General features: G+C 34.0%; 1 protein-coding gene across 1 annotated transcript in view; it reads right to left on the minus strand.

Annotated features, from left to right (window-relative positions):
- LOC106468388 (sodium-dependent phosphate transporter 2-like) overlaps window positions 1-5,892 on the minus strand; it is a gene marked incomplete at its 3' end in the record, with an annotated part of 58,558 nt that extends 52,666 nt beyond the window's left edge. The window contains exon 1 of the mRNA XM_022396730.1: window positions 5,675-5,892. The remainder of the gene's footprint in view (window positions 1-5,674) is intronic.
- Between the last annotated feature and the right edge of the window lie 1,804 nt (window positions 5,893-7,696).

Below are 7,696 nucleotides of genomic sequence, written 5' to 3' on the forward strand. Positions count from 1 at the left end.
GACCGTCACATTATAACGCCCCCACGGCTGAAAGGGCGAGCATGTTTGGTGGGGACGGGGATTCGATCCCGCGACACTTATGATGAAAGCATAGTAATTCAGACTTGAAATGTCTGACAAGAAATAAGCATTCATATATGCACAAGTTCACATAATGAACACTTATCAATATGGAAATGACCAAACAGATTTCTCACATGACAAATTCAGTAGCCAACCTGTCGTAGTTGTAATTATAAGATGGAATTTGAATGGGACCTATAAGCAATCAGAGATAATAATCTCTTTTAACTTGTCAGATGAACCCTTTCTATATAAATGTTCTTCCTTTGATTTACTGAAAATATTCTAACTTCTCAAACAAACAAGAAAAAGAACATTTCTCGCTTGTAGGTGTACCATTCATACTTACTGTCACTGTTACCACTCCCTATGAATTCATGGCACACATTCACTTGACTATAAAAACTTCAACAAAGCTTGAAAAGCAGACATTTAAATCTCTTTTCACAGTTATGGTGTTATCACTATCCTATCTTCAGCTATCATCTGTCCCCAATACTGAAATTATAAATGTTCCAACTACGATCCCTCACAAATTTCTGGACACCGAAAAACTTATTCACTAACAAGATATCGTACATATGAATGTCTACAGGGAGCATTACCTCCCTAATAAATATTATAACTTCAACAAACAGCTATTCTTTAGCCCATAAATAAATGATTAGGGTAGGGAGGAATCATCCAGTCAGTGCATTCTGGACTGAAAAACATAGCAAGCATATACTTAATCTTCTGTACAGTCCTCTCCTTCTGACTACAGATATTATTATTATGATTCTTCGTCACTTCTAATACCTATCACAGCCCAGTGAACACCTGGTGAGCAAAGTTTGCTCCTTGGTCTGTATGCATATTTTAGGTGCTCCAACGGCAAACCTACCATTGTGTGAGCTTTAGCACTGACTATAGTATAAGTTTTGGTCCATTTTGTAAATAATCAAGTACAACATGTAAATTCAAGTATCATGAGTTGTTTCAGGGAAAGGCCCAGTGATGTATAGAATAATCCTATACACAAGCCAACCAACAATTCATTGTCTTAATTAACAATGTTGAGGTAAAAACATTTCTGTGGGTTGCACACATAGTACCACTGCTCTATGTCTCACTGTGATTTTGGCTACTAGAATTTAACAAGTAAGTTAACTATAGCATATAGCATTCCATAATGTCTTCTGGTCCTCTTGTTATGAAGCACCCAAGATATTTTCTCCCTAAAAGATCTTAACATTAACAACTGTATGGTTGTCTTAACTCCACATCTGTTTGAGTTATATCATCCACGCAGCTAATCATCCCTAATCTCTAGCTTAGTACATAAATATTAAACTACCTGAACTCCAAGGCTGCAACTCTTTCACTATACTGGGTAGTGATGTATTCACAATTTTTTTCCTGTTTAACTGCATTAATACGTAAGAGGTGTGGAGCCTTAACTATTCTGCTTAGAATTTCGCTAATTCTTGTTGCAGTGTTCAAACATCGACACTTTTACCCTGTCCAGCCGTGTTTAATGAATCTGTTGTCACTATAACTTGTCTTATTACCAAACAGTGACTGGGATAAAGACACTGGGTGAATACACATGCTTCTTTTCTCTCAGGCTGCTATGAAAGCCAACTTGCATTCAAATGTAACATAATTGAATGGCACTATATCTTAGTTGCCTATAATGTTTCTTATTGCTTAATGTTGATAAGCCATTTAGTAAAGCAAGGTCTACTCTTCATGGATTATTTTCTTTTTTTTCTTTGTTTCAATTTTAGAACAAGTATGAGATTCTCAGAAGCTGTCTCAAATATTGTTCTAAAGACCAGAACATCATTTCTGCTTATACCACGAAAAAGTCTCATTTTAGGCTACACATTGCTAATTTTACGAGTATTTCAAAGGTGGCTAATATTTTTACAGGCTTAATGACATGCATTGGAAGTTAAACAACCCTTCTTACATGGCAAAGGTTATTTTAAGATCACTTTCTGCATCCATTCAAATTGCAAGTAACATGACACCAAGAAATCAACAGGAACCTTTTTCCATGTCAGAAGGAATGTATTTACCGGATTTACTACTTCAACTTATAAAAATCCATGCAGAACCTTGGTGTTACTTTCCTTTCTTAAATATGAGAAGAGACAATGACTACGTACCCTATGACAGCTATAATATTCATTCCTGCTGCATTCCTTCTATCTGTGTTTTTATCAGCTACTTCAACATTATTTCTTCCACCACTGTGAACTAAATGCATGGTCATACTTCTTACTGGTCTCTCACAGTCTGGTCTTCCATCTTGTGTAACATAGTACTTCGACTACATACTGACTACCTTGGAACTGTAAATAAGTCACTCAAGCTGGACTTATTACAGCTAGGACCCTCTGACTTTTTGGCATTCCAACCTTAAAGCTTCAATGCCTAACCACTCCTCTCACTTTTTATGAGTGGGGAAGCATTTAATGCCTACTGGACGTCTCTCTCCCAACAGCCACGTAATGAGACATGAAGAGCCTGCTACATTGTGGAATAACACTTCCAAAAAAGATTTTTTTTCTCGTTCGTCTTGTCTCCTCACATGTCCTCTTGTTTTTTATACCGAAAATAGACTTCCAATGATAACGTAAGTGCTCCTGTGTTGCCGATATATGGTTCACGTTTCACAGAAACAGGCATGGAATAGTAGTTAGCATGCCAGACAGTGGATCCAAGGGTTCATGGTTCACAACCCGTTGCTGCAAAAATAATGCTCTATGCTTTGTATACAGAATGAAATACCAATCCCACTATTCTAATAAAGAGTTAATGGTACATGCTGTTGACTAACTGTCTTTCTTCTAGCTTATCAATTCAAAATTATAAATGGCTATACAGGTATCTCTTGTGTAGCTTTTGTCAAATATCCAAAATAAACAGTCATATAATGAGAGTGAAAGTAAATGTTTATTTCATAAATAAAACAACAATTTCGTTTACAACATCAATGTGGCATATGAAACATCTATGGTAAAAATAAAACTTACATGTACTCTTTGTGACTTCCCAGGCTGTAACTGCATATGATAGAGACAAGACAGTGTCAGAAAAACACCTGGCAAATTCTGACCAATAATTATCCTTACTTACAATTGTAGTACAATTTTAAGCCCCTATAAAGTTTCTCAGAATATCAACTAACCCACTTCATTAGACAAGTCCTATTAACAGAAAAAGGAAACCAGAGTTTCTCACATATCTACCTCCACGCGTGGTTAACATGCCAAACAACCTGCTGAAAACAACTCAGTAAAATATTCAGCGAGCAGGCCAGTGCTAACATGAGCATGTTTTGGCTTTTACCAGAAAAGTTGTGTTCTCTTAAGCAAAAGTTAATTTGTTGGTTAAAAAACTGGAGATTAAACATTCCATCTATATTAAGTTAGAAAACAGTTTAGATATCACAGACATTCTAGTGTTAGAATTGTTGACGAACTGCTCATGCTTTTTTTAAATGGGTAGAACATTTGGTCTCTGTGTTGAAGCCTTCTTCAACTAAACTGCTCGTGCCTTATTTTTATTTTATTTATTTTTTTTAGTGGGACGATTTTCAGTTTTCTAAGCTGAGGATTGTTTGAAAAAACATCTTCTCATTCAAGAAATATGGTAAAGCAGTCCATTAAACATTCAGCTGAAAACTTTGTCATAAATAGAACAATTTATAACTATTTGTTAAAAAAAATAATCTTAAATCACTGATAGAAATTCAATATAAGTCTCATCCTGGCAGTAAGAGAGGTATTTTCAGTCAAATAATATATTTGCACAAAAATGTATTTTATTAACAGAAGCACGTAGAAGAGCTTTCTTATGCTAACCAGAAGACAACTTATAGACATCTTCATGAGGGAAAAACAATCATAATTTTTCTTTTTATTAACAGTATAAAGCATCAGAAGGAGAACTTTCTTATGAACCAGAAGACAACTTCATGAGGGGAAAAAACATTTTCTCTTGTTAAGCTTATGTTCGACTTCTGGAGAATTAATAAACTACAATCCAAACACTAACATGAAAGTTTCTTCTGCTACCTGGAAAACACTACACCGTTAACTGATTGATAAACCATAAATTAAAAGAAATCTTTACCAATCAGGAGATTCTGCCTACCACGTTAAAGAAGGAACCTAAAGACTATTCATTCCTGTGTAGTTTAAATCTTAGAGCAATTGTTTATTATTAATCTGTTAAAGAAACAAATGCCAACACCTTAACAATTAAATTTTCCACCTCTTAACTGGAAAACAAGTTGGCAGAAATCATGGTAAAGAAATACATCTCATACAATGCCTTCAACCTAAACTTCCACTTTTGCTCAAAGAGAAATCGAAACCATCTCGTCGTTAGTTAAAAAAAAAATTGAGTAAAAGCATAGAAAATTTTCTTCCTGTTTACCATACAACCATAATAAAATATGCTGTTGATAAAAAAAGAGCATCAACACAGCGTTCACATGAAACAATATTAGCTTATTTTTCACGTTAGCTAGTTTAGTATATATATATACACAATATCATAGAAGATGCCTGAAGAGAACGTAGATAAATATCAAGCATATATATGACTCCTTGACATCCCTTTACAAATAATACGTCTTCTCGAAAACTATTAAAAACCGGTAAGTTGTATGAAAGTTAACATAATTTAAACATAATAACAAACTAATTATTCTTTTTTTTAACTGGAGAAGAATTAACAAGAATTTAGGCCGATCTACCGAACATATATATATATTAAGTACAATTCAGTTAATGCTCTGTCTATGTGTTTAAATAAGGAGCAATCAAAATTATTTACAAATGATATAAATATGACTAGCAGTTTACCCAAGCCAATTGTGAGTGAAATTGTATAAATATTACAACTTGTGTAAGCGATCCACGATGTTAATCGAGACAATTTACTGCGATTTAATAGGATAATCAAGCTGTTTATTAACTAGTTAAGTAAAACATTTGCAGAGGTAATATCTATTCATGTTGACCTTTGGTTTCAGTGTCTTAGTTTCTGGATATGTATAAGCAAAACTCTATGAGTCAGAGATGGATTGGGATTAAAAAACGGCCCCCGAGAAAATCTGTATATCGACTTTTCAGTAAAGTCAGCAAGGGATTCCTGAAAACTGAGCATGGCACTACGCTTAATGGTGCATAGCCTATAATATGTACTAGTAATATTCATACAGTCCACAAAAATAAATTTTTCAAAATATTTCATTTATAATCCAGTGTTTATTATATCTACTACCCAGCTTAGTAAAGTATGGACCTATATAACCACAAAATTACATAAACTGAACCTAATTCACACAAAAATAATTTTGAAAAAGTAATGTAATAACCCGTTTACCGCTCCTCCGCGCTACTAGCCGTTAACTGAAAACTGAGCACACAATCTAAATAGTGTTTAAAAAAATTTCACCAAAAATTTTCCTAGTGTCTTAAAATTAACGGCCCAATCGGCCCCTGATACAGTAGTGAGGCTGAAAAAACGAACAAGACAGATATGAAAACCAGGTGCATTAAACTTGCTATCTAGCTATCGCCTGACATGTATGCACAAAAAATAAACTTACCTACGTCTGATAGACACGAAAGCTAAGTGATAAATGTATGGTTTTCTTCCCTACTGCTAAACATCAACGCTTCTTATCCCCGATTGGTGTCCTTCAATCACGAGCTGTCGTGATGTTCTTGTTACAAAGTCCACAAAGTGTGTGTGTGAACATGACGTAACACTATTTCTTATCGACTTGTAGGAAGGTCTTGGAATAATACTTAGCGTTATCATTGGAAAGAACAATTGAAAATGTACAATAAAGTTGTTTTTACAACGGGTGTAAAACAAAAGGAATTATATCATTAACATACCCTCACAGCCATCATTGACGACATACTCTTAAAAACATTTTAACCTTGACTGAAGTAGTAATTAACATAACAATTGAAGGATTTAAGAACTCTTTTTATTTACTACATTTACCACTGCACTGGAGGTAAGCCATAAAACGCTTTAAACAAAATTAACATGACGGCTGAAATGTATTTTACAAAGTATGGATCGCTTGACAGCGTGTGTGTAGAATATATTGAACTCTTAAGTTATGATAAATAAATGGGTGATCTAACAGCAACTACATTCATGCAGTGTGTGTTGAAAATAGCTGAATATTTCTAAATCAGAGGCGATGATGGACAGCGGTCTACTTAGCTGCAAAGTCATCGACAATGTTGACCATTAACTTGATGCCCGATAAGTGGAACTTGGTGCGTGACAAAACAAAGTTGTCATCAATAATCAGGATCACTTGTAGACTGACAGACTTTCAGCAACGCTAGAAAAAAAAAACATTACGATATAACTATCTTCCTTAAATCCGGTTCTTCTTTAAGGCAATTCGTTCAGTTGAAATGGTCATAGATGTTGCTGATGTAGTAATAAATGCTAACAGAAATATGTCGTTCAACAAGTCACATACAGTAAATTGTGGTCATTTAGACCATGAACATATATATATATATATATATATATTAATTAAGGATATCCACTTCTCGTATACATCTATTTCAAACCATAATAATATGTCGGCCGAGTATTTTTTACTTTACTTTTGGGTTGTCATAGGCAGGAGTTTTTATTCTAAATATCCATAACAATTTAATTTTAATATAATATAGAGCTGCTACAGTCAGAAACACGATAAATTTTAGATACTGATTTACTCTGATGATAGTTGGTTGCTCAAGAAGTGAAGAATTGTGGTAAAGGATTTCTTTTGAGCTGCCAGAGTGAAGCTGAAGTTTTTTTCAGAAGTTTTGTGAAGTTCAAACATCGTATATTAAGTATTAAAGGTGTTAATGAAATCAATACGACAGGGTCAATGTTTGTTTTTTATCAGTTTAACTCCAAGGAACGGCTTTTAGAACCTAGATGATAACTCCAGCAAATGCTGAACAATAAGTTAAACAGAATCACTTAGAAGAGCGCTGATTTCCGCTGAATGTGGAAGTAACTTGAACATCAGCATAATATAATGAAAACATTTAATAAACTTCACGCAGAGTTTTACCACGTCCTTCTTGTTCCAGGAATGCAGACTAGTTCCAAAATTATATCGTAGGCCATTGACAGTTGTTGGTATGTTGAAATGGAACTTGCTTTCATAAACAATTACAATCAACTTGTGATAGTTGCTTAAACACATAAAAGTAGTCTAGATATGTTCAGATTCAATGAGTTAAAATATCTTCCTGCTCTCCAGTGTATTCATGAAAAGGAAGTCAAAAATGTTTCAAAAGGTCTATTTGAGGGTGCACTTCTGTCACTAATGATGAACTGAGCAATAAAAGTATAATCTAATATTGTTGTTAGTCTATGTACTGAAAGTATAAAATGAAAATGAAATATATAGACAATAAAACTGGAAAAATACTTGAAGATTTCTTAATTTAGAGTCTCCCTTGATAAACGAAGTTTGTTTTTTATTAAAAACTTTGGTAATATAACAGAAAATAGCTTAATTTCAAAAATTGAATCGATATTTCATGATAAGTTTTATGCACTTGGCTCTAGGCTATGTGATCCCACACTACGTCTT

The sequence above is a fragment of the Limulus polyphemus genome, unplaced genomic scaffold (genome assembly GCF_000517525.1).
Source record: "Limulus polyphemus unplaced genomic scaffold, Limulus_polyphemus-2.1.2 Scaffold2990, whole genome shotgun sequence".
NCBI classification, from domain to species: domain Eukaryota; kingdom Metazoa; phylum Arthropoda; class Merostomata; order Xiphosura; family Limulidae; genus Limulus; species Limulus polyphemus.